Source organism: Dipodomys merriami, unplaced genomic scaffold (assembly GCF_024711535.1).
Source record: "Dipodomys merriami isolate MVZ:Mamm:240054 unplaced genomic scaffold, mDipMer1.0.p SCAF_703, whole genome shotgun sequence".
Taxonomy (NCBI): domain Eukaryota; kingdom Metazoa; phylum Chordata; class Mammalia; order Rodentia; family Heteromyidae; genus Dipodomys; species Dipodomys merriami.
The window spans coordinates 64,278-90,000 of NW_027206295.1; the positions used below are offsets into that span (position 1 = coordinate 64,278).

General features: G+C 54.5%; 1 protein-coding gene and 1 non-coding gene across 6 annotated transcripts in view; one reads left to right on the forward strand and one right to left on the reverse strand.

The window, feature by feature from the left end:
- The first annotated feature begins 14 nt into the window (after positions 1-14).
- The window catches only part of LOC138817905 (chromatin remodeling regulator CECR2-like), a 129,298-nt gene continuing 103,589 nt past the window's right edge, over positions 15-25,723 (forward strand). The window contains exons 1-5 of one of the 5 annotated variants that reach the window (XM_070008677.1): positions 15-165; positions 949-1,080; positions 4,704-4,822; positions 12,323-12,481; positions 18,827-18,990. The gene's annotated coding sequence lies outside the window, so the exon portion shown is untranslated. Of the gene's footprint in view, positions 195-948; positions 1,081-3,169; positions 3,394-4,703; positions 4,823-12,322; positions 12,482-18,826; positions 18,991-25,723 lie in introns of those variants that run through there. The other 4 variants (XM_070008679.1, XM_070008678.1, XM_070008681.1 and 1 more) reach the window with 4 other exon arrangements.
- Trnaa-ugc (transfer RNA alanine (anticodon UGC)) lies at positions 2,172-2,236 on the reverse strand. The gene has a single exon. It is a non-coding gene; the product is annotated as a tRNA-Ala (tRNA).

Consider the following 25,723-nt stretch of genomic DNA (forward strand, 5'->3'; position numbering starts at 1 on the left):
GCGCTGACGGGAGGGCGGCGCCGAGCGCCCTGAGGCGCCGGGCTCCCCCGCACCCCGCTCTGGCGGGGAGCACGCACTGCCACCGGGGCTCCAGTCCCGGCGGTGACTCGGTGTGTGTCCGCCGGGAGCCGTAAGGAAGGAGCGCGGCGCGGACGGAGGCGGGCGGTGGGTGCGAGTTCTCCTGCGCGCCGTCGGTGCGGAGGCCCCGCGCGGGCGTCCCGTGACGGGCGTCACGTGACACGGTGTTGGCTACGGCGTGTCCGGGCGCCCGGCGGCTCCGCCACGGGTCCGGGCGGGGGGGGGGAGGGGGAGCCGGGACCGGGCCCCGAGACCCGCGGCGCCCGCCGTCCCGCGCGCGGCCGCCAGGGGGCAGCCGCCGCCCGGGTGACCCGGCATGGCCCCGCCCCCGGCATGGCCCCGCCCCCGGCATGGCCCCGCCCCCGGCATGGCCCCGCCCCCGGCCCGGCCCCGCCCCTTGCCTGGCCCCGCCCCCCGGCCCCGGTGACCCGGCCCCGTCGCCATTTGCCGTCCACACCGCCGGCGTCCCCGCGGCGGTCGCGGCCGGGCCCCGGCGCAGGGCCCGGGACAAAGGGCGGCGTCCGGGACTGAGGCCCAGGGCGGCCCGGGGGGGGGGGGGCGGGAGACGGAGCGGCTTCCGGGGCCGGCTCACCCGGGGTCAGAGGAGGGGTCAGCGTGCCGGAAGGAGGTGTCCTGGGGCTGCGGGGTCCCCGCAGGCCCCGTGCGGGACGGGGCAGCCCGGAAACCGGAGCCCCAGACCGGGAGGGAGAAGCGCAGCCGGACCCGGGCCCCATCCGGGGACAAGCGGGGCGGGGGGGGCGGGCACTGACCTCTGCGCCCTGACCCAGCCGTCCGAGCCCAGAGGTCAGCCGAGAGGGGCTTCAGACCTCCGGGACCTGACATGCTGCCCCCCATGCTCATCCCCGCCAGGCCTGACTCCAGAGTGGCTGCCCCGGACCGTGCGGCCTCTGGACAGCTCCCAGCCAAGGTCTCTGATGAGAGACTCCCGCCCCGAGCGGGAGGAGGAAGAGGGCACAGTGCGCCCGAACCCGAGGAACCGCGGTACTTCCCTCCCCACCCCACCCGGAAGCCCGGGCCCCATGCTGCTCCCAAATGTGCTGTTTACACCCTTCCCACACACCGAAGGGACCGGGGAGGGCAGGCTATTTTTAGGGCAACTGCTATTTGAGGTAACATACTACAGTGTGTGAAAATATTCATGGCTCAGTGGCAAAGCTCAGTGGCCTGGCCGCGTGGGAAGACCTGGCTTCATTCACCGCACCACAAAAACCAAGTCCCCACCCCCGGAGAAGAGATAATTTTGGAATTCTGGAATGGGTGATTAAGTTGGGTTACAGAATCCTAGTCTGATAAATTTTAAAAATTAAATAGAAGGCTCACACCTCAAAGCATAGTTACTCAGGAGGCTGAGGCCTGAGGATCTCCATTCAACGCTAACCCAGGCAGGAAAGCCTGTGAGCACTCTTACCTGGAATTAATTATCTGCCAAGAAGGTGGAAGTGGAGCTATGACCTTGGGCAAAAAAGAAAAAAAAAAAGCTCCTGGACAGTGCCCAGGACCTGAGTTCAAGCCCTAGGACCCGCATAAATAAATAAACAAGACATTGGTCAGGTGCTGGTGGCTTATACCTGTCATCCTAACTACTCAAGAGACTGAGATCTGAGGGTCACAGTTCAAAGCCAGCCTAGGCAGAAAAGTTCAGAGATTTCTGTCTCTGGTTAACCATCAAAAAGCCAAAAGTAAAGCTGTGGCTCAGGTGGTAGAATGCTAGCCTTGAGCAAAAAATCTCAGAGACTGTACCCAGGCCCTGAGTTGAAGCCCCAGCACCAGAACAAAACAAAACATAAGAATGAAAGCAAAAAGGGCTGGAGGTGTGTCTCAAGTAGTAGAGTGCCTGTCTAGCAAGCACAAGGTCCTGAATCAAATCCCAGTAACATTTTAAGGCAAATCTTCCTGAGAAATCTTGAGGAAGAGAAAGCTATTCTTTTTTTTTTTTTTTTTTTTTTGGGGGGGGTCTGGTCATGGGGCCTGAACTCTGGGCCTGGGCGCTGTCCCTCAGCTCTTCAGCTCAAGGCTAGCACTCTACCACTTGAGCCACAGCGCCACTTCCGGCTTTTTTCTTTTTGCTTATGTGGTGCTGGGGAATTGAACCCAGGGCCTCATGCTTGCAAGGCAAGCGCTCTACCACTGAGCCACCTTCCCAGCCCGAGAAAGCTATTCTTTCCAGCTTTTTTTTTTTTTTTTGGTCAGTCATGAGGCTTGAATTCTGGGCCTGGGTGCTGTCCCTCAGCTCTTCAGCTCAAGGTGAGCGCTCTACCACTTGAGCCACAGCACCACTTCCAGTTTTCTGGTGGTTCATTGAAGATAAGAGTCTCTCGGACTTTCCTGACCAGGTTGGCTTTGAACTGTGATCCCTAGATCTCAACCTCCTGAGTAGCTAGGATTACAGGCATGAGCCACCGGTACCTGGTCCCCACTATTTCTTATTCCTTGTTTCTTATGGAGAGAAATTAAGTGTTAACCTATACTTGGGACAGAGGCTTTTTTTTTTCTTTTTTGACTGATCAGCTGCTCAGCTATCTAAAATTCTTGGGCTCAATCTACCCTCTTATCTCAGCCTCCTGAATAGCTGGGACTATAGGTGCCCACCACAGCCCCCAGCTGTGAAGAGATTTCCTAATTTAAAAAAAAAAAAAAGATTAACAAAAATGAAACAGGCCTGGGGGAAGAGGGTATTGTTAATGCACAATAGTAGAACGACTCAGCTTAAAGATCTTACCTGACTTATCATCAATTGTAAAATCTTACTCCATAAAACAAGAGCATTTGCAGGAGGATGTTAAATTAAAGGCTTGAAGAAAGCAGACACAAAATCCCAAACTGGATGGGTCACTGGGAAGTCACTTTCCAGGGAACAATGAGGAATGACTGATTGGTTGGGGTCAGGTGGCTTCAGGTTACCTTTTTGTGTGAGGATTAAGGCCTGCGGAACTTCATTATCATAGCAATGGAACTGGCAGGTTGGGAAATTGGGCTGTTACCTCTCTAATCCCGAAGGACTGGAGCTCCATTCGGTCTGTTTGTGAACTTCAGGGCCAGCGACTCCATTTTGATTTTTTTTTTTTTTTTTTTAGCCTGGTGTGTCGAGGTTCAGGGCAGCACTTTCGTCCAAAACAGTTGCCTCCTCTGGTTTCCTATGAAAGCTGAACCTGCACTGCATTGACCCCTTCCTCTAAAAAGCCTGTGGTTTTCATTTGTATTCATCCATTTTCCTGGACCGCAGGAAAGAGGCTGGGTAATGTCTGAATAAATCCACCTGCTCACAGTCCTGGAGGCTCAGGCCTCGGCACTCAGGTTAGCTGGCTCAGGTGATGGCCCAAGGCCTATTCATATGCAGAGGTGGAGCTTGAAGAGGCCAGGCTAGATCTGGGGAGAACTAATTCAGGATCTTACCATAATCCCTTCCAGGGATTGCATCTCCAAATGACCTTAACACAGCCTGGCTGGACACCAGGCTTCCAACACACAGCCACTTGGGGGCACACACTCAAAATTTCCCCCAGCTTCCCACCCCCTCCCCCTTCCTCTCCTCTCCATTTTCCCCCTTCTTCCCAGCTTGAAGCCAGTCGGGGCAGAAAAGTCCCTGTGAGACGTGAATCTTCAATTAACCAGCAGAAAGCCAGAACTGGAGGTGTGGCTCAGGTGGGAAAGCACCAGCCTTGAGTGGAAAAAGCTAGAAGGACAGCACCCAGGCCTTGAGTTCAAGCCCCAGTACCCCATGTGCGCATGTGCACGCGCATGTGCGCACGCGCACGCACGCACACACGCGCGCGCGCACACACACACACACACGGGAGAGAGCCGCACAGAGACAGAATCTAGGACCCAGGGAGCGAGCAAGAGGCCTCACTCAGGACTCCCCACAAGCACCCTGCCCATCACCACAGACCCTGTCTCTGACCCACTTCCTCAGCTGTGACATGAAGAGTAGATGCAACCAAAATCACGAGGCCACGTTTGCCCCTGGGGCTCTGGAGCTGTGTGCCAGGAGGAAGGGCAACAGGGTGCCGAAGGAGCTTCTTCAGCATGCCAACTTGGGTTGGGGGATGAGAGGGGACATGGAAGCTATGGTCTGATTTTATCCTGAAACACGTAGTGGATATTCCAGGTAATAGAATGGATTATAGACTTGAAAGGAATGGAAGTTGTAAGTGGCTCTTTCTGATTTTCCTTCTTGATTCCCGACTTCTTAGAGGTCTTGTTCATTAGGGTATCCAAATCTCTGTGGGGAAAACCAGGTTAGTTTGACGCTGGTGGCACATGCCTGTCATCCTAGCTACTCAGGAGGCTGAGATCTGAGGATTGTAGTTCAAAGCCAGCCCAGGCAGGAAAGTCTGTGAGACTCAATGAACCACTAGAAAACCGGAAGTGGCGCTGTGGCTCAAGTGGTAGAGTGCTGGCCTCGACTGAAGAGCTGAGGGACAGCGCCCAGAGTTCAAGCCCCATGACCGATATTAAAAAAAAAAAAAAAAAAAAAAAAGAATCTTACCTGCCCAGATTCTAGATTGGCTTTGAGCCAGGATTCCCAGATCTCTGCCTCCTGAGTAGCTAAGGGTACAGGTGTGAGCCATTCCAGCCCGGCCCGTGTCTCCTTTTCTTTGCAGGATGGATTAACAGGGGATCCTGGGAAAGAAGCACGGTACTCAAATGGCTCTGCAGACAGAACCTGAGGTCACAGCCAACTTTATGGATCTGTCGGAAGAGAGGAGAAAAGAAGAAAGAGGTAGGAGATGGTGCCACTGGGCCAGAGCAGAATGGGCAAATGCATAGCCACCTTCCAGAGTACTGACCCGGCTCTAGCCAACCACATCACCGCTGGCCAGCGCCCTAGAGTCTACTCTGAGAGCACTTCAGCAGCCCTGAGGAAAGCTCTCTTGGCCTACATTGGTTCTCGTGAGGCAAAATGGCCAATGCCCCTCTGAGGTACAGACTTGGGTGCTGGGATCCCTCCCTGACACCCACATAGCCACCAATGAGGACAGCAGGGCCCTCGGCACCTCAGAGAGCGAAAACATCTGCTCCCCTCTCTCACTTCAAGCCCAGGGTTAGGATGAGGCCACTAGCCTAACCACAGAAACACCAGGTGATGGAAGACTGTGGAACCCGTGCCACGACACTGCCCAGCCACTGGGTCGCCTGTTTCCATCCTTAGTCCCCAGCCATGGCCTCCCCTGCAGAGCTCAGCCCTGTGAGCATAGGTAGGAGCTGCTGGCCCCAGGGAGCCACAGAGCAAGCAACCACAGCTGTCCTGAGACCCAGGCTTCACAGGTCAGGCTCTGCCCCTGCAGCCCCGACCCCATGGGAGAGGAAAGGCTCGGGGAAGCCTAGGGGCTCTCCAGAGGCTGGCTGCCCAGTGCCCTGAGTCAGAGGACACTTAACGTGCCAGCCATCCCCGTGGTTGCGGGCAGGTCATAGCCAGACTGGATCATGAGCAGGCAGTTTTTATTGTTATTCTAGAGCTGATATACAGGGGGTTGCACTCCCATGAGCCTGGTAATGAGTACATTTCCTTTCCCTGACTCTCTCCCGGTCCCTCCCGCCCGTCTCCACCCTGGAGTTCATTGTACATACAGTTCACTTGCATCCTGTCCTGTGAGCTCCACCGCTGTGCCTTTCCATCTTTTCCCCTGGAGTTCTGGGCCCTCCCCCCTTGCCCTTCTGAAGAGGCACTGTTGAGTACCCCACACATAAAGAACACAGAATCATCGAAAACTGAAAAACGAAAGAGAGAAAGGGTGGGGGAGTCTCTTGTGTCCATATCTGGGAGTTTGTTTCAGTATGTCTGTTATCTTACATACATATGAAGAGGCATGTGGGCATCGCACCTTTGTGTTTGAGAAGGCAAATTTAGTGAAGCTTTCTGGGTTTGCTGGGGGAGACAGGAGTCTCCCTCCCTCTCCCCCCACCTCCTCCCCACCCCCAGCCTGGCCACCCACAGGGCTGCAGTGGCATCTGCACGCATAGACCCCTAGCAGCCTTCTCAGGGCCACACACCGCCGCACATGGGCAGAACCCCACTGGCCCGGGGAAGCACAGCTTTCAGGCAAAAGCACCACAGCCTTTAGGGAGTCACCCAGGCCAGTGTGACCTATGGCCTCAAATTATCTGGAAAAGGATCCTGGCTTTTTCATTTCAGTTTGGCTGTGGAGACAGATGGGACTAGACAGGACTACTACAGGTGGGCACCGATATAGAGAAACTCAGCATGATCTGCATGGGGAGACCTGAGTTCCATCCAGCAACAGACAGGCAGACAAGCACGCACATACGTGCGCGCGCACACACACACACACACAGTTCCACAGAGTCTACCTGGCATGTTGCTATTGGATAGTCCAGTTGCCATTTTGGCATAAGGATTATGAGCTGGAGGGAACTACTATTCTGTCAAGGGAAGGCAGCAGCATCGGTGTACCTCCTCCTGTCCCTAACCCTGGAACAGGTCTCCTGCCAGGAGACCACTCAGACTCACCAGGATGAGCCTGCCCCGGGTGCCGGCCTCAGAGGGAGAAAGAGGGAGCAGGATCATTCTAATAAGCCCTATGGTACACACACAAAGTCAGGTGCAGGTAGCTCACACCTGCAATCCTGGCTACTCAGGAGGCTGAGATTTAAGGATCACAGTTCAAAGCCACTCAGCTCCAGAAAGTCCGTGAGACTCTTCATTCCAATAAAAGTGTAAGTGGAGGTGTGGCTCAAATGGTAGAGGGTCAGCCTGGAGCAGAAAAGAAGACAAGCAAGCGCACAAGGACTCATATGCAAGCCCGGTGCCGGCATTAAACAAGAGAGAACCGAATTTAGGCACCTATGGCTCTTGCCTATAATCCTAACTACTCAGGAGGCTGAGACCTGAGGATCACAGTTTGAAGCCAGCCTGGGCAGGAAAGTCTGTGAGACTCTTATCTACAATTCACCACCAAAAAGCCAGAAGTGGAGCTGTGGCTTAAGTGGTAGAGCGCGAGCCTTAAACACAGAAGTTCAGGGACAGTGAGTGCCCAGGCCCTGATTCCAAGCCCCAGAATGGGCAGAGAGTGAGTGCGAAACCAGCAAATGACCGTTACCGGTTAAACATGCGGAGGTATGCAAATGACACATCCAGGACTTGCACACATGACTGGTTTCAAGTACCCAGCCTGCATTGCTGAACAGGTCTTTGCCCTCCAAGGCTCATGTACACAAGCGTTCTGGCTGCCAGGAAGGTCACCCCAGCCCAAGCTGCCCTGGATCTGGAAGTTCAGCAGCACCCCACTGCAGGGACTGGAGGCCCCCTCCCCCAGAACTGGGTGGGGAGACCTGCCTGCTTCACATCTGGTGTGCACAGGCTGCTAACGAGCTAGCAGGTGGGGAAGGGCTCAGCTGGTTTGGGGGTGTCCCGTGGGCCTTCTTGAGTCAGGCTCCCAGGAGAGATTCACTGTCACCAGGCAGTCACACGGCCCAGTTATTGCAAGACCGGTGCTTGTAGTTTCAGTTTTTCTCTTTGCCGTCTGGGTTTGGGACTGGGGGGTCTAGAGCTTGTGAGGCAGATGCTCTGACACCTGAGTCACCCCAACCATTTTTGGCTTTTTTTTTTTTTTCAGATAGTGTTTCCCGTCTACACCTAGATCCGTCCCAGCTCGTTTTTAAACCCCACTACTTCTGGGAAGCAAGGGTAGGAAGAGGGCAGCCCAGGCAGACCTGGGTTCAAGGAGCCAGGTGGGATTTTCAGTTTCAATTCAGGCATCTGCTAAGAATCCAAGAAAAGCCTTGTTGGGGTGGGGGGCAAGGAAGCAGGGTCACGACTAATAGGACTTGTCCAGTGCTGACATCCAGGAAAATGCCTGGACCAACCACCCCGGCATCTCTGGCCCCTAAGTCTCCCACAAGATCTCCCTCCCTCTGGGAGGACCAGGTCGAGGGCCTCAGCTCTGGGCACTGGGAGCTGAGCAGGAGCCCAGGAGACAAGACCCGCCTAGCGACTGTTGCTAGAGGCAAGTGGCCTTTGTTGCTGACCATACGGGAACACAATGGAGGCTGTGCAGCCTCGGGAGTCCGTGCACCGTGCACATCACCGCTAGCCCTGAATTAGGCCTGGACCGCCGGAGCGGGGGAGGTGACAGGCTCCGACTGTTGGCGGTTGTTCCTGCATCCGAGGCCCCCCTTGCTCTGGCGAAAGCAAGTGTTAAGGCCTAGACTCTCCATTGCCAGAGGTCTTTGTTCCTGGGTCAGGCCAGGATAAATGGCCTAGTCCCCATCCCCCTCAGCTACAACCAGAAGCTGAGCCCAGCAGTCTTCAGCCCTCTGGAAAGGCTGGCTGTGGACTCTGGGGGGTGGGAGGGAACACCAGAGCTAGGCCGGCCCAAGGACCTCAGGGCAGAGAGGAGGGGGGACGGGACAGAGCAGCGGGGCCTGAACCTTTCCTTGCCCTCCGGTCCAGTTTCTCACTGCCTGCCACACAACCAAACCTTTCTCCACCACCCCTCCCGCCCTCCCTCTGCCCCTTTGACATTTGTTTGGCAAGCCTGAAGGCAAACTGCCCAGCCAGCCTCAAACCAGGATGTACCCAGTCTCTGCCTGCCAGGTAGCTAGGATTACAGGCATGAGCCACTGGCACCTAGTTACTCTTTAGTCGCTCTTTCGCTAACATCACTGGCTCTTTAATCAGCTAAAACTGGCTCCTATTTGTCACCTGTGCTGCTTTTTTGGGGCGAAAGGGGGACCAGTCCCAGGGCTTGAACTCAGGGCCTGAGCGCAGTCCCTGAGCTTTTCTGCTCAAGGCTAGCTCTCTCCTACTAGAGTCATAGTTCCGCTTCCAGCTTTTTAGTAGTCAACTGGAGATATTTCCTGCTCAGGCTGTCTTTGAACCATGATCCTCTTGAGTAGCTAGGATTACAGGCGTGAGCCACCAGTGCCTGGCACTCCTGTCCCTCTTCATACCATAAAGAGGTGAATGTGCCACCTTGAGGTGGAGCCCATGGCACTGACCTTTAGCACTTCCTTCCCTCCAACAAACTAGTCCTCCAATTTTCCCCGTGTCAGCTGGCACCTGAGTACCAACACACACACACACACACACACACACACACACACACACACACACACACACACAGAGTGGAGTCCTGCGTCTATCTGTGGAGGAGTTCGGGCCAGCACAGCCAGGCCATCACTACCCAGCCTACCAAAGGACACATTTACACCGGGTGGTTCCACAGGTTCCCTAGAGCCTTCTGGATTAACCCCAATTTGGGATGACCACAACAAACATGTCCTCTGGAGAGCGGGGTTCAAATGTAAATTCAGGGCTCCGAAGTTGAAGTTATCTTTAAAGTTGAAATACTACAAACAGATTGCCCAGGGCCAAGAGGATTACCTCATACAAGCAAATAAATTAACCTGCTAAACGTAGTTACAGTCCTGGCCACAGAGCCACAGAGCATGACCTGGGTGGATCCTCACCCAGATAACCTTTTTTTGACCAGTTATAGGATTTGAACTCAGGGCCTGGGCACTGTCCCTGAGCTCTTTCACTCAAGGCCAGCACTCTACCAGTTGGAGCCATAGCCCCACTTCCCGTTCTCTGGTGGTTCATTGGAGATAAGAGTTTCACAGGCTTTCCTGCTCTGGCTGGCTGGCTTTGAACCTCTGTCCTCAGGTCTCAGCCTCCTGCGTAGCTAGGACTGCAGGCATGAGCCGCCGGCGCCCGGCCTTAGGTGGGCCAGAGGGCACCACAGCCCCTGAGAGCCGACGGCAGAGTTTCAGTCCCAGATCCTGGGGTTGGGAACTAAGGGTAACAAAAGGACAAATCCACGGGAAGACCTGGACGTCCTCTGGAACAGGAAGAGGACTGGAGTGCCCTGCCCCAGAGATGGAAGGCAGGAGTCAGGACTGAAGCTGAACCTCCAAGTCCTCCTGTCTATTCCCTTTTCCATTTCAAGAATGCCAAGGCCGGGGCCTTGGAGATGGAGACCAAGAGCCGTTTGCTGCCCTCAGGGCCCGACACGAGTCCGTCAGCTCTGTCACTTAGTCATTAAATCCTTATTGAGATCCAGCTGTATGCCAGGCAAGGTGAAGGGGCTTGCTTGGGATTTGGTCCTACTTTCCTGATGTTTACAGTCCACAGCAAGAGTGATTCATTCATTAATGACACGGGCGGAGTAACACTTCAGGCCAGGGCAACTTCACGAGCAGAGCAGCACGGGGCCAGAGTTGTATAGTTCAGTGGTAGAGCGCTTGTGCGCGGTCCTGGATTCCATCCTCAGGACCAAAACAACAAAACCCTCTGGCCTGCCACTGGCTCCTGCCTGTCATCCTAGCTACTCCGGAGGCTGAGATCTGAGGATCGTGGTTCAAAGCCAGCCCTGGTAGAAAAGTCCGTAAGACCCAGATCTCCAATTAACCAGCAAAAAGCTGGAACACCAGCTTTGAACCAAAAAAAAAAAAAGCCAAGTGACAGTACCAGGCTGAGTTCAAACCACACAAAGGGAAGGGAGAGAGAGGGAGAGGGAAAGAGAGAATATGCAAAGGGCAGAGTAAAAGTGTATGCAAAAGTCCTGAGGTGGAAGAGAGGTTAGGGAACTAAAAGGGGGCGTGACAAAGGAAAGTGATAGGAAACCCTTTGAGCCTGGAGGCCACAATTTACATGAACTTACCTCTGGAAGCCAGGCCCCACCCTACGCACAAAAGGAAGACAAGTGAATCCAAGCAGTGCATTTAAAAGAGGCGTGCCCTTTGTCTCCTGCTGTTGTTTCTTTTATTTCTCCTTTTCTGATCGGCCTGGGGTTTCAGGCCCTGCCTCAGTTTCTCAGAGGATCTCCTGGTGGTCCCGGTCTGTGTGTGTGTGGGGGGTGGACCTAGTGCTCATTGGTGAAGATCCAGAGAAGGTCAGGCCACCTGGGACAGGGCCACGGGAGGGGAAGTGGCCACCCCAGCCCCACATCCTTGTCTTCTCTCCCTCCCTTCTTGTCTTCCTTTCTTTTTCTTTTGAGATGGGATCTCCTGTAGCCCAGGCTGGCCTCAAACTTCACAATCCTGCCTCTCGAGGGCCAGGGTTACATCACACACCCTGTGAGGCCCATTTGCTTTTGAGAAGAGCAGGGAAGTACCTCATGAAGTACCCACAGGAGCAGGCACAGTGGGCCGGGAAGGGTGGCACCACCCGAGGGGGGCCACAGAGGGGCTGTGTGGGAGAGGGCGCTATGTGTGCGTGGAAGCCAGGAAAACCTAAGGACTGCTGGGGGGATCGGGCTTCAGGCCCAGCAATGGTGACAGCCACAGATCCTCACATAAGCCTTGGTCTCCAGGGCAGTCCACCTGTACACGTACAACCTGGATTTCTGAAAGTGACTGCCACCATGCTAGCTGCCTAAGCGCTATTAAGAGTCATGGTAGCAGCAGCAGCAAATCAGAGGTCACTCACAAGAACTGACCTCTGTGGGAGATTCATCACTGACAGCAATTGATCGAGAGGTAGACTGGAGAGAGCCACAGACCCATCCTTAAGAGGTTGGCAGAGTAAATTCTGGTACCTATTCCCAGAGCAACGCCTGACCAAGATAAAGGAGAAGCCTGGGGACGTGGTGCAGTGGTCCTTTTGTTGTTGTTGTTGGTCATGGGGCTTGAACTCTGGGCCTGGGCGCTGTCCCTCAGCTCTTCAGCTCAAGGCAAGTGCTCTTCCACTAGAGCCACAGCTCCACTTCCAGTTTTCTGGTGGTTCAGGGGAGATAAGACTTTCCTGCCCGGGCTGGCTTTGAAATGTGATCCTCAGATCTCAGCCTCCTGAGTCGCTAGGCTTACAGGCGTGAGCCACCGCGATGCCCAGCTGCTCTGAGACAGGGTCTTGGATTTCTTTGCCCAAGTGGGGCCAGTCCCCCTACTTTTGCTCCCCACCCCATGGCTGAGAGATGGCAGGCACAGGACACTGGTGCCGCCCGTGTCTGCAGATGAGCACCGAGGAGCTTGGCTTCAGCCTGTGTCTCCTTCTCCTCTGGGCTGTCCATTCTCCGTCAGTACCAGGCTGAGGCCAGGAACGTGCTCGATTCCTCAGGTTCCTGTCATCCTGCCGCCTGGCGCTCTGCATCTACAAGGACAGGGGTCACACTGGATGAGGGATGCTCTGGCCTCCTTGTAATTTAATAATCTCAGTGGAGTCCTTCCTTTTTAACTAATTAATTTTTGGGGGGGGTACCAGTCCTGGAGCTTGAACTCAGGGCTAGGCACTGACCCTGTGCCTCTTTCACTTGAACCACAGGTGTACTTCTGGCTTAAAAAAAAAAATTGAAGATGAAAATTCCACAGACCATCGTGCCTAGGCTGGCTTTGAACCTGGATCCTCAGATCTCAGCCTCCTGAGGAGGCTGGGTTACAGGCGTGAGCTGCCACCACCCAGCTAGAACAATCATATTTTGAGGTACGGTGTCAGGACTCGGGCACATGAATTGGGAGGGAGACGGGGTTCAGTCCCTAATAAGTTCTTAATGAGGGAGCCTCACACCAGTCTTCTGTTCCCTGGTTGAAGGAACTTGTGATTTTGGGAGACAAAATAGGGATTTATTACAAAGCAGCAGACCAAGTGTAGACTTAAGCGTCCCCCCCAAAACTTCCGAAAGCCCGTCTTACCCATGGTTAATAGGGCACAACCCCCCTCCGGGCAACCATTTACCGAGTGCCTGTCTGTACAGAGCTGTGGTCAAGGTGAGGCGTAGCAGAGAGTGCTGAGGATACTGGCCCCTCTGTCCAGAAGTATTTATCGCGTGGTGGGAAGGTGAACAGACACAGCTTGATCCCACTCATGAAAGAGCTTGCAATTCTTGTCGGGAGGCAAGCAACTCACCTGACAACCAGCAGGACACGGGCGGGGGATGGGTGGTGTGGTGGAGACGGGGGGGGGGGGGGGGGGGTGAGGGGTGTGTGTGCTGCTGGAACTGAGAATGAGGGCGCAGCCCAGCCACTGCGGGGTCACGTGGACGTGGACGGGAGCATTGCGCAGCCGCAGGCTTTCTGTCCGGGGTGGTGGACGCCAGTCAGGAGAGCTGCGACCACACCAGCTCTCCAGGGGCATTTCAAGTTTCGAATGTGGTAAGACCGTGGTGGCTCTTGGCTCTGCTCATTGTAGTTCTAGCTACCATGGAACACCACACGTGCCCTGGGCCTTTTCCCTGGGCCTCCCAGGGTGGGGCAGATAAGAGTTTCCCGGTTACAGGCAACCCTGGTCTAGTAGTGGTCCCTTGCCCCAAGACAGGTCCCTGAGCTGACACCTGCCAGCGTTCCCACCTTACCCATCTCCACTGGTACAGATGTCTTGTTGAAGGCCTGAGATGCAGTGGCTCACAGGGGTAGAGCTCCTGCCTAGTAGTAGTAAGTCAAGGGCCTTGAGTTAAAACCCAGGGCTGCTAAAAAAAAAGAAAAAAAAAAAAAAGACAAGTTTTGCTGGATGAGATTCCAGCCCCACTCAGGCAAAAGTTTGCAAGACCTCATCTCAACACCTGGGTCTGGTATGATGGTGCACACCTGTTGTCCTAGGCGCTCAGGAGGCACAGGCAGGCCCCTCCAGGGCCCAGCCCAGGGGAGAACATACGAACTAATCTGCAAAATAAAAGGAGGAGTGGGGGAGCCTGTGCCTGTGCGGCCGAGTGCCTGCCATCCCGGAAAATAAAGCGGTAGAGCGCTAGCCTTGAGCACAAAGAGCTCAGGGACAGCACCTGGGGCCGAGTGCCTGCCATCCCGGAAAATAAAGCGGTAGAGCGCTAGCCTTGAGCACAAAGAGCTCAGGGACAGCATCTGGGCTCTACAGATGCCTGTCCAAGATTTGCCCACCACCACCTCCACCCCGCCCAGCCAGAGCATCTGGGGTGGGGGACAGGCAGGCAGGAAGGCCTGCTGCCCGTTAACCACCCACCATAAAGGGGGCATTTTATTGGGCTGCTTGGTCCGGGGAGAAGGAAATGGGCCAGAGACAAAGAAATTAGCATTCTAAAGGCCAGAGAATCTGCAAAGTGGGAAAGGAGAGAGGAATCCCGGCCTCAGTCGGTCCTGCATTCTACACCCAAAGGTCCACACTGGGGAGTCTGAGGCCCAAGACCACCTGACTTGTAACTGGTCTGTACTTCACAGGCAGGGGGCCGGAGCTAAGAGCTCCGTTTGCCCTCAGCAATCTTGTAGTACTCCAGCCAGCCGCCCTGAAAGGACCTCCAGTAGACAGACAGCACCCCCATGCTTCTTTGCCCCCCCCATCCTCTCCTGAAATCCTCCTGGCTCCCCATCCCTTCCTTTTCTGACCTTTCAGGACAGGGCCAGATGGCTGCAGTGCTGGGACCCTAGCAGGCCAGCAGGACCCGGGACTCTTCCGGGGTGCCTGCAGAAACGAGAGGCAGGATTCTACATTTCCTGGTGGGCCTGCCGTAGGCCCAGCGCCCCAGGGGCAGACCTTGGTGTGGGCCAAGAGGAAGGACACCCAAGATCCCTGGCAACCCGCAGGCCTCTAGGGAGAACCAAAGTTCCGACGAATGTTCTCATCTCCACAAACAAACAAGAAGAAAATACCAGGCTGGAGGAAAAGCCGCAAGGGGAAGAAGAGCGGGTGAACGGCTCTCCAGGGTGTTTACTAACCTGGTCAGAAAGCAGCAGAGCAGGGGCTGGGACTGTGGCTCGAGTGGTAGAATGCTAGCCTTGGGGGAAAAAAAAAGTTTAGGGACAGTGCCCAGGCCCTGAGTTCAAGGCCCAGGACTGACAACAACAACAAAAAAAAAAAAACAGCAGGGCAAATTAAGCTGTATCTCAGCTTTGCCTCCAAACAATTTAGCATGCAAACATGGGATCTGAGCGCGGGGGGATGTGAAGGGACAGGGACGCAGGCCACCGTGCCCAGGGCAGGGAAGGCCCTGGCCAGGCTGTCTCTGCCCCGGACCCGGACAGTGTGGCTGCTAGGCACTCTCTGGCATGGCCCGGAGGACCGAGTACTCTGCCAATTCACATCCCAAGGCCAGCAGTGTTTACGGGTGTGTGTGTGCCCGTATCAACCCAGGGGCATGCCTACCCAGCGAGAACCTCCTCTAGAAAGCAGCCCTCTGGGCCAGGGAGGCGGAGCTCTCTCGGGTGGCTTCACTTTGGTCTTGGGACCTGTGGCTAAAGTGAAGGACCAATAGGGCCCCTGGTTGTGTGGCCTCTTCTCCTCCCAGCTGCTTCCGACTCTCTCACAGACCCGGGGACACAGAACAGCTGAGCAGATAAACAAGACGCCACCTGCTCCCTCCTCCCCAGTGACACCCCTCCCGGCCCCGGCCCCAAGCCCCGCCCCTTCTCCCTCACACTGGGTCCCTCCACTCCTCTGTAGCCACACTGGCGGTGGCGGCAGCTGCAGCCTGCTCTCCCCTCCCCTCCCCTCCCCTCCCCTCCTCTCCTCTCTTCTCCTCTCCTCCCCGCCAGCACCCCTTCCAGCCCCACAGAGCCTCCTACCAAGCCTTGCCTCCCTCCCCCCTCTCTCTTCCAGGGCCATTTCAAACAAATCCATTGTGCCTGCAAGGAGAAAGCAAGGGAGGAAGGAAGGAAGGAAGGAAGGACGGAAGGAAGGAAGGAAGGGAAGGACGGACGGAAGGAAGGAAGGAAGGGGTTAATCTGGGCAGAGAAGCTGCTGCATTCCTGACTGAGAGGAGGCAGAGCCCAGGCAGCAGGAATAACTCCCAGAGGCCAGGAGGCCAAGGCCCAGTTGAAAGCTCTGAGTGAAGGTCACCTTAGCGGTGTGGAATAGGAGAGCGCACGCGCGCACACACACACACAGTTTTCACACCATGAACATTGTCTTTTGACAATGCCTCAAGTTGGCAGGCATTACCAAAGGCCTCATGGGAGTTGGTGCTGTTGGCCCGAGTTCCAGAAGGCTCCTTTGGTGGGAAACAGGAGCGGAGCCCAGGCCCTCCCTCTGGGCGGCCCTGTGTGTGTCCCCAGCCTGGCTGCTCCCCAGATGCTGCAGCTGTGTTACTCTTGTCTCGCGGAGTTCCCAGCAGCTTGAGGAAGACCATGTGCGTGGAGACTTGGGCTCTAAGACCTGTGCTTCCTCAGAACACAGTCATTTTCATTTTTCCAGTCCTGGAGCTTGAACTCAGGGCCCAGGCGCTGTCCCTGAGCTTCTTTTGCTCAAGGCTAGCTCTCTACCATTTGAGCCAAGGCACCACATCGGGCTTTTTCTGCTAATATAGTGCTGAGAAATCGAACCCAGGGTCTGATGCATGCAAGGCAAGCACTCTACCACTGAGCCACCCTCCCAGCCCCAAGTGATAGAGTGCTCTCCTTGAGCTGAAGAGCTGAGGGACAGTAGTGCCCAGGCCCAGAGTTCAAGCCCCACGACCCATCAATCAGTCAATCAATAAACAAACAAATAAAAAGAAAAGAAGAGGCTCGGAGCCCTGCAGACAAATACAAGAGATGGCAGAAAACTGGGAAGGTGGCATCAAGTCCTAACTTTGTTTTATGCAGAAGGCAAAGGTTAGACTTGGGGTTTGACCAAAACCAATAAACTTCTTATTTGTCAGCTCAATTTTTTCTGTGGCGTTGGGAATTGAACCCAGGGCTTTATAGGACCCTACCACTGAGCCACCTTCCCAGCTTTCTGCCAATTCTTGTATTTGTCTGCAGGGCTCAGAGCCTCTTCTCTCTTTTTGTTTATTGATTGATTGATTGATGGTCATGGGGCTTGAACTCTGGGCCTGGGCGCTGTCCCTCAGCTCTTCAGCTCAAGGTGAGTTCTCTACCACTTGAGCCACAGCTCACCTTTCAGTTTTCTGGTGGTTCATTGGAGATATAAATCTCACGGACTTTTCTTGCCTGGGCTGGCTTTGAACCTCAAACCTCAGATCTCAGCCTCTTCAGTAGCTAAGATTACAAGCATGAGCCACAGGTGCACAGCTTCTATCCTTTCCTTTTGTGCTGATCCTAGGGCTTGAACTCAGGGCCTAGGCACTGCCCCTGGGCATTTTTGCTCAAGGCTAGCACTTTACCACTTCAGTCACAACTGACTTTTTGGTGGTTAATTAGAGCTAGGCATGTCATGGACTCTTGCCCAGGCTGGCTTTGAATCACAGTCCTCAGATCTCACTTCTGGCCAGCTCTTTTATTTTTGTGTTTGTCTACAGGGCCCAGAGCCATTTTTGTGTGGAAAGCAACAGAAGTACTGAGCTGAATAGCCCTGAGCTGAGGCGACCTTGGACAAATTGCTTAACCTTTCTGAGCCTCGGTGTCCTCCTTGGAAAAACATAAACTGTCTGGCAAATTAACTTCATTTTTTTTCTTGTTTCTGTATTATATTGTTATTATTACCTGGTTGGTTGTGGGACTTGAACTCTGAACCTGGGTGCTGTCCCTCAGCTCTTCAGCTCAAAGCTGGTGTTCTACTATTTGAGCCACAGCACCACTTCCAGTTTTCTGATGGGTCATTGGAGATAAGATTCTCATGGACCTTCCTGCCTGGGCTGGCTTTGAGTCTCGATCCTCAGATCTCAGCCTCCTGAGTGGCTTGGATGACAGGCATGAGCCCCCAGGGCCTGGTCTTGTTTCTGTAATGGAGTTTAAACTCAGGTTCTTGCCCTGAGGACCACGCCCTGGTCCTTTTTTGTTGTAATCATTTTTCAGATAGGGTCTCATGTTTTTTGCCCAGGCTTGCCTGAACTGCTTTTCTCCAACCTATGTCTTTCAAGTGGCTGGTACGACAGCTACCATGCTCAGCCTAAACTCCTAACTTTTCAGATGACACTCAATGGCCATGCACAGTTAATGTCAGAACTCAGTCCCCACGCTGGGGTCGCCCAGTCGGGAGTGCTTACCCGGCCTGCACAATGTTCTTCCTGGATTTGATCCCCAGCACTGCAAAAACCAGTGTGAAACCCTTCCGTAGTGATCCTCTTTCCTTAGCTGTATTATTATCTTTTTGTCGTCGTTGTTGTTTGGGGGTTGAACCAGGGCATTGTACTTGCTAGGCAAGAGCTTTTTCTTCTCCTGTCTCTCCCCTCCCCTTCCCAATGGCCAAAACCACAGCCTAAGTGGGATATCTTCAGGATTTTCAGCTGGCAGGCATTCGGCAGGAATCCTCCCTCCCCTCTCCTTTTCTTCCTTTACTCCTTTCTCTCTCTTTCTCCCACCCCTCCCAAGTCCTCCTGCATGCCAGGCACAAAAGATCCTGTTTTTTTCCCTACAAAGATGCCCAGGCTAGTAAAGGAGATTTAAAAAAAAATGGGCACCAGTGGCTCATGCCTGTCATCCTAGCTACTCAGGAGGCTGAGATCTGAGGATTGCGGTTCAAAGCCAGCCTGGGCAGGAAAGTCCGTGAAACTCTTTATCTCCAATAAACCACCAGAAAACCGGAAGTGGCGCTGTAGCTCAAGTGGTAGAGCGCTCACCTTGAGCTGAAGAGCTGAGGGACAGCACCTGGGCCCAGAGTTCAAGCCCCACAACTGACCAAAAAAAAAAAAAAAAAAAAAGATTCCAATGCAAGGCCATACAAAAAATATCTCATAGAATCTGACGGCTTCAATGTCAGTCAGACCTGAGGCCGAGGCCCCTCCTCCACAGACCACGGGCGTGGATCACCAGGGCAGACCATGGGCGTCGATCCCCAGGGCTCTTACCCCCAAGCTTCTCCATCTGCCAAGCAGGGTTCTGTGCCATGGGTTCCCGAAAGAATTCAGTGAGAAGGTTGGTCAGCAGGGTGTTTGGCACACCACGTTTGAAACGAAGGCGTTGTTGACTACCTGTACTGTTCTTTCAGGATGTTCTGCCCTGGGCATTGGGGATGCTCTTCAGTGCGCTAGGCTGGCAGGCCTTGGGATGTGGTGGAGACCAAGACAAGGGGAGGAGGCAGCTGAAGCTCACAGGCCAGGCCAGTGGAGAGATTCGGAGAACAATCACAGCATCCGGCCCCCACAGAGCCAGGTAGGAGGGGTCTGGACAGGGGCCTGGGTCTGGGCCTGCTCCTTAGAGCCAGGAGTCAAACCTGGGTGGTGCTGAAGCTGGCCCAGGAAGCAAAGCCTTACCTCCCACGGGGACACGTGCGCCCGCCGGGGCCAGCACTCACCGGCTGCTTTGCAGAGCAGAAGACTGAGGAAGGCTGAGCTGAGCGTGTGAGGCTCGGCGGTGAGAAGGAAGTCTAGATGTTGTGTCCAGAGAGAAAGGATCTGCTCAGGAAACGTTCCCCTCTTATTAGTCCCACAGTTTCCCTTTTTGATCTGGCCACTAGGCAGCTCAGAGACAGCTTCTAGATTCAGGTGTTGCTATACTTCCTTGACTACAGGTGGTGTGCAAATAAATTGTAAAATACGACTGTATCCAGTAAGAAGAAAATGAGACTGCTTAGAAAGCTACAGCAAGCCGGGCACGGGTGGCTCACGCTTGTAAGCCTAGTTACTCAGGAGGCTGAGGTCCAAGGGTCACCATTTGAAAGCCAGTCTATACAGGAAAGTCCACGAGACTTTTATCTCCAGTAAACTACTCAGAAAAAGCCAGAAGTGGTGCTGTGGCTCAAGTGGTAGACCACTAGCCTTGAGCACAAAGAGGCCCAGGGACAGCGCTCAGGTCCTGAGTTCAGGTTCCAGGACTGTCAAAAGAAGACAAAGGAAGCTACAGCAAAATAGCACGTGTCTCTCTAGCTCTTACCTCGCACACAGTCGCAGTTTAAGAAACATCTTCTGACATGGGGAGTAAGTTGGAATGTTTTATGGGAAGGGCAGCTCCCTACGCATTACACCAGGGCTGACCGTTTGCCGGCTTGGGCGTGGCTCAATGGTAGATTGCCTAGATCAAGTCATCACCAGCCTCGTGCAAGTGAAGGCGTGACGAATGAATGACTGAATGAATGACTCACAGGAGCTCACCACACTGGCTTGGGCTCTTTCTTGGGGTGACGGTAAGGCTTTGCTCTGCAGCCTGGGCTGGTCTTGGACTCTGGAGCCTCCTGCCTCAGTGTCTTGAGAGCTGCAATTTCAATTGGCTTCTTTACTGGGAGCTATTTTTTGTTTGTTTGTTTTTGTTTTTGTTTTGTCTGTCATGGGGCTTGAACTCTTGGCCTGGGTGCTGTCCCTCAGCTCAGCTCTTTAGCTCAAGGCGAGCGCTCTACCACTTGAGCCACAGCGCCACTTCTGGTTTTCTGAATGGTTTATTGGAGAAAAGAGTATCTCAGAGTTTCCTGCCCAGGCTGTCTTTGAACAGAGATCCTCAGATCTCAGCCTCTTGAGTAGCTAGGATGACAGGCGTGAGCACACGGAAGCCTGGCTTGTTTGTTTGTTTGTTTGTTTGTTTATTTTGGGGTCCGGTCGTGGGGCCTGAACTCTGGGCCTGGGCGCTGTCCCTCAGCTCTTCAGCTCAAGGCTAGCGCTCTACCACTTGAGCCACAGCGCCACTTCTGGCTTTTTTCTTTTTACTTATGTGGTGCTGAGAAATCGAACCCAGGGCCTCAGGCATGCAAGGCAAGTGCTCTACCACTGAGCCACCTTCCCAGCCCCTTGTTTTTGTTTTTAATAATATTTCCTAGTTGTTTTGGCTTAAGGGCCCGCCGCCGTCCTTGAGTCAGCCTAAGGGACAGCTTAGTTCTGTTCGTTTGTGACCTCCAGGACTGCCCTTGGCCTGGGGCGGTCAGGAATCAGCCCCTCATAAACAGCCATGGAAAGGACTGTCCCCACGGGCACAGGTCCCGGGTCTCCCCTCTGCGATCACGGTGCTCTCTCATGGAAGAGCGTTGTGCCGGTGCCGGTGCGTGTGTCCCGGTGCTTGTGCCCTGGTGCGTGTGTCCCGGTGCGTGTGCAGGTTCTCACCAGTGTTCTCTGGTCACCCCTACGAAAGGCACGGGGATGGGGAGCCCTGCAGCAGGGCCAGAGGCTCCCCAGCCCGAGGAAACGGGCTGGAGCTCTTCCCCTGGGTCTCTCATCAGTCACATCAGGCAGGGGTCATATTTAAAAGCTGGGGCACAGAACCTGGGCGGGACTGAGATTCTGGCCCCGCACAGGGCTCCCTCCATGCGCTTCTCCCTTCCTCCTCCCTTCCACCCCTCTTTTCTTTCTTCTTCCCTCTCCCCCTTTCTTCTCTTGGCCTCCCTAGAGAAAGGGCTCCCAGGACAGGGGACAGGGGTGTCGGGTTTCAGCTGTCCCTGTCCAGGGAAATCACCAGATCTCTCCGCCATTGCCTTTCTTCTCGGGGGCCAGGATTACACAGTGCCCAGCTGCTGCGGGGTGAGGGTGACGTCTCGGGGTTGGGCCACCCGGCCAGAAGGTGGTACCGGTGGCAGAGTGGAAGCTTCCGGAGTGGCTCCTCTCTCTTCTCAATATGATCCTCCCTCCGTGGTAGGGACTCTGATGACCCTCTACTAGCAGTTCCCAGGGCAAAGGGCATCTCCACAGCCCTGGCCATGCGGGGGTACACGCGGGTGAGCCCTCTCTGGTCAGGCATCTGACGGCCCCCACTCCTGCCACCCCACACACCACCAGAAGCATCTACTCCTAATAGACAGAGCTGCCTGGAGCCAGGGCTCACGCCTGTAATCCTAGCTACTCAGGAGGCTGAGATCTGACAGTGTACTTGTCTTGAGTTCAAGCCCCACAGCTGGCACCAAAAAAAGCAGCAGAGAAGAAGGAGTAAAGGACAAAGGACAAAGAAAAAAGACCCCCCCCCCTCCCCAATCAGTTTTCTGCTGCTCATATGGCTCCAATGACCAAGAATTCAGTCGAGGAAACAGGGGCAAAATAGGGTCTTATTTAGGAAAAAAAAAAGTTTTGTTTGTTTATGTGGTACTGAGGAATTGAACCCAGGGCCTCATGCATGCCAGGCAAGCACTCTGCCACTGAGCCACCACCTTCCCAGCCCTGGAAACATTTTCAGAGGACCAAAATATTGATTTCAGATGTGAGGGACACGGAGCCCTCCCGTCATCAATAATAAATAGAAGTTGGGCACGGTGGTTCACCGCTCAGGAGGCTGAGTCATGAGGACTGTGAGTTCCTGGCCAGCTTGGGTTATAAAGAGACCCTGATTCACAAAGACAAAACTAAAGCCCGGAGTGCTGTCTGCAGCCTATAATCCTAGGTACATGGGAGGCAGAGAGGGGTGGCAGATAGAATACAGTTTAGGGCTGGGATGTGGCTCATTGGCAAAGTGCTTGCCTAGCAAGTGCAGGGCCCTAGGCTCAATCCCAGTACCAAGAAAGAAAAGAGGACCAAAAAAAAAATGCAGTTTAAAGCCAGCCTGGGCATCAGAGTTTGAGAGACTGGATCTCAAATCTGTGGCTCTGTGGCATACACCTGCTATTCCAAGCAAAGGGGAGGAGCAAGGTAGCTTGGTGTTGTAGCACTTAAGTTCAAACTCCTCCTCAGGCACGAACACTCTCTCTCTCTCTCTCTCTCTCTCTCTCTCTCTCTCTCTCTCTCTCTCTCTCTCTCTCTCTCTCTCTCTCTCTCTCTCTCTGTCTCTGTCTCTGTCTCTGTCTCTCTTTCTCCCCCCTAAAATAAACACATAGATATAAAGCAGAGAAACGGGACAAGATGGCTCCTTGGGGTGGTGTGCAGTCTCTGCCAGTCCTGAAGCTTGAACTCAGTGCTTGGCTGCTGACTCTGAGCTTTTGTGCTCAGAGTGCTAGCCAACAGCTCCAAATCTGGCTTTTTGGTGGTTAATCGAGACAGGAGTCTCACAGAGTTTCCGGTAGGCTCTGGCTTTGGACGTGACCCATGATCCTCAAGTCTCAGCCCCCTGAGTAGCTAGGATGACAGGTGTCATCCTAGGTTGGTGCCACTTGGGGCCTGGCAAGTGCGGTTCCGTTCCCTTCAGTTTTTTCCTTACAAATCAGAACCAGTCAAACGCACTAGACGCACAGGTGCGATGGCAGGAGGTTCCGGAGGGACGCGTGGAGGCTGTATCGGGGGTCTGCACCTTGGGGCTGAGCTGGGGGGGCTTTGTAGTCCATTTGGGGCTCCTTTGTTGAAGGCAGAGCTGTGGAGTCAGCCTTCCTCTTCTCCTCCCCAGGTGCTGGCTCTTCAGCCAGAGATTCTCCCACCTGCCTCCCCAGTCCCTTCTAGCACCTCGAGAAGGACAGAGGGGAGTCAGGGGCAGAGAGGGAGGTCAGATTTCCTAACTCTCCACGGGACACAGTCTGAAGAAATTACCCTCTGGGCCCAGTTCTGTGGTTCAAATGAAACACAACACCCAGCCAGGCAGGATGCCCGGCTTCAGGCTCCTAAGGGCAGGAGCTGATCTTTCTCCACAGACACCAGCAGGGCCCTCCCTATCCTCCCAGCCCCTCCCCTCCCCCTCCTCCCCTCCCCTCCCCTTCCCTCCCCTCCCCTCCCCCTCCTCCCCTCCCCTCCCCTTCCCTCCCCTCCCCTCCCCTCCCCTCCCGATTCCCTAGGCTTAACTCCGGGTCTCACTCTGCTGAGGAAATAGTGTGCAACTTCCCAGGGTTAGGAGAAATAACTTTCCTAAGAAAGTCACCAGCTGCAGACGCCCCTGTCATAAACCGTCCCCCGCTCCAAGCCCCCAAGGGCTTTTATCCCCTCCCCGTAGCTACTCATTACCCAGCTTAATTAGGCCAGGAAATGCTCGGGCAGAGGACACACGCGGCGGGAGGCAAAGCTGGAGGAGCAGCTCTCAGCAGCCCCATTTCCTGGGGCTGCGCTGGGGGCTGGGAGGCCGGGGGAGATGGTCTCGCAGGCGCAGGTCCTCGGAAGACCGCTGCGGGGAAGGAGGCCGCGGGGAAGGAGGCCGGGGTGCGTACTTCTGCTCCCCAGGTCCTCCGGGGAGCTGAGGGCTGCACTTGTTTACGGGAACCGAACCGGATCTGAAAGCTTGGGAGTCCCAGCGCCCCCCCTTCTCCACCCTGCCCCCACCAGCGGGGAAGAGGCCGGCTCAGCACCCCCCCCCCCCCCCGCCTTCATCAAAGCCAAAGGCCCCAGCCCCCTGACCTTCACCCCTGAATTGGCCTGGTCTTTCCCCAGAAAGATGGTCCTCTCAGGGTTGGGTTTTATCCACCCCCGTGGGGGGGGGTGATGGACAGTGGTGAAGGGGAGGGGAGTCATACTATCTGGGTGTCCAAAGGATGTGAGATAGGACTAGCTAATTCCATGATTCTCTTTTTTATCTCATTTTATTTTATTTTTTTTTGATCCGGTCATGTGGGCTGAACTCTGGGCCTGGGCACTGTCCCTCAGCTCTTCAGCTCAAGGCCAGCACTTTACCACTTGAGCCACAGCGCCACTTCTGGCTTTTTTCTGCTTATGTGGTGCTGAGGAATCGAACCCAGGGCTCATGCATGCAAGGCAAGCGCTGTACCACAGAGCCACCTTCCCAGCCCTCCCTTTTATCTCGCCTCTCCCCGCCCCTTTGTGCTTGGACTGGGGCTTGAACTCAGGGTCTCATGTTCTTAGCTTTTTTTTTTTTTTTTGCTCAGAGCTGGAGCTCTACCACTCGAACCACACCTCCACCTCCCGCTTTTTGCTGGTTAATTGGGGTTGGATTCTCAAGGATTTGTTTGCCCAGAGCCAACTTCAATTTACAGCTCTCAGATCTCAGCCTACTGGGCAGCGCCAGCACTGGGACAACCTGTTTTATCATTGTAAATGTCAGTTCCTCAATGGTGAAGGTGAGGAGAGTAATCTCCTGGCAGAGAGATATGATCTTAATTTATTTATTCCTGTTTTGTTGGTTTTGTTTTCTTCAGATGCTGGGGTATCTGACCCCAGCATCATGCATGTTTGACCAATGCTCTACTACTGAGCCACAGCTCCTACCTGTCCATTTGCATCTTTATATGCCAGAAACATCCAGAAAAAAATTAGACACTGACGTGTGTGTGTGTGTGTGTGTGTGTGTGTGTGTGTGTGTGTGTGTGAGATGCAGCCCAACTTTGTTGCTCGCTCTGAAATTGAACTGCTCCCATCTTCTCAGTCTCCCAAGGAGCTGGGACTACAGGCGTGGGTCACCAGGCCTCCAGCCAGTACCAGGGATGCGGGGAAGCCCGTAGTGAGAAAGCCTTTCCTGACTCGCTTCACCCCCACTTTCCTCCAGAGTGAAGTTCAGGCGAAGAGGACCCAGGCAGGAGCTCATCAGAGCCTAGGATTATTGGCTTCATAGATGATGTCGCTCGTTAAATTCTCTGCAGGGGCTTCAGGAGACAGATGAGTGAACTGAGGCTCCGCGAGGGTCGGGGATCCCAGTGGAGGGCAGCCCGTCCTGCGGGGGCCTGCCTGCAGCCTGGGCCATGCCTGCCCACGGCCCCTGTCGGGTCATGTCCCCCATCCCCTGCCTCTCAGCGGGGGGCAGAGCAGACCTTCTCCCTCCAGAGGGGATTGTGATGTCTTGGAGTTAGAATGGCCTCCGGCCCCCAAGAGCCTCAAATCTGCTGACCTACAAATCCTGGGGCTACCCAGGGCTTCTGCGTTGCTGTTTCTACGTGTCAGTGTTGGCTGAGAAAACAGAATTTTCCTGAAAAATGACCCCATTTCCTTCCCTTTGGGCAAGACAAAAGAAGTTTTTGGTTCTCAGATATCTAATGGTGCTGTCATGTTTGACTGTTATGTATTGGTTCATTCATTTAGTTACACGTTTGTTCAGTGCTAGGAACGGAATTCAGGGCCCATGCTCTACCACTGAGCTCCAATTGCTATGACTCGAAATTGTATAAGCAGCTTTT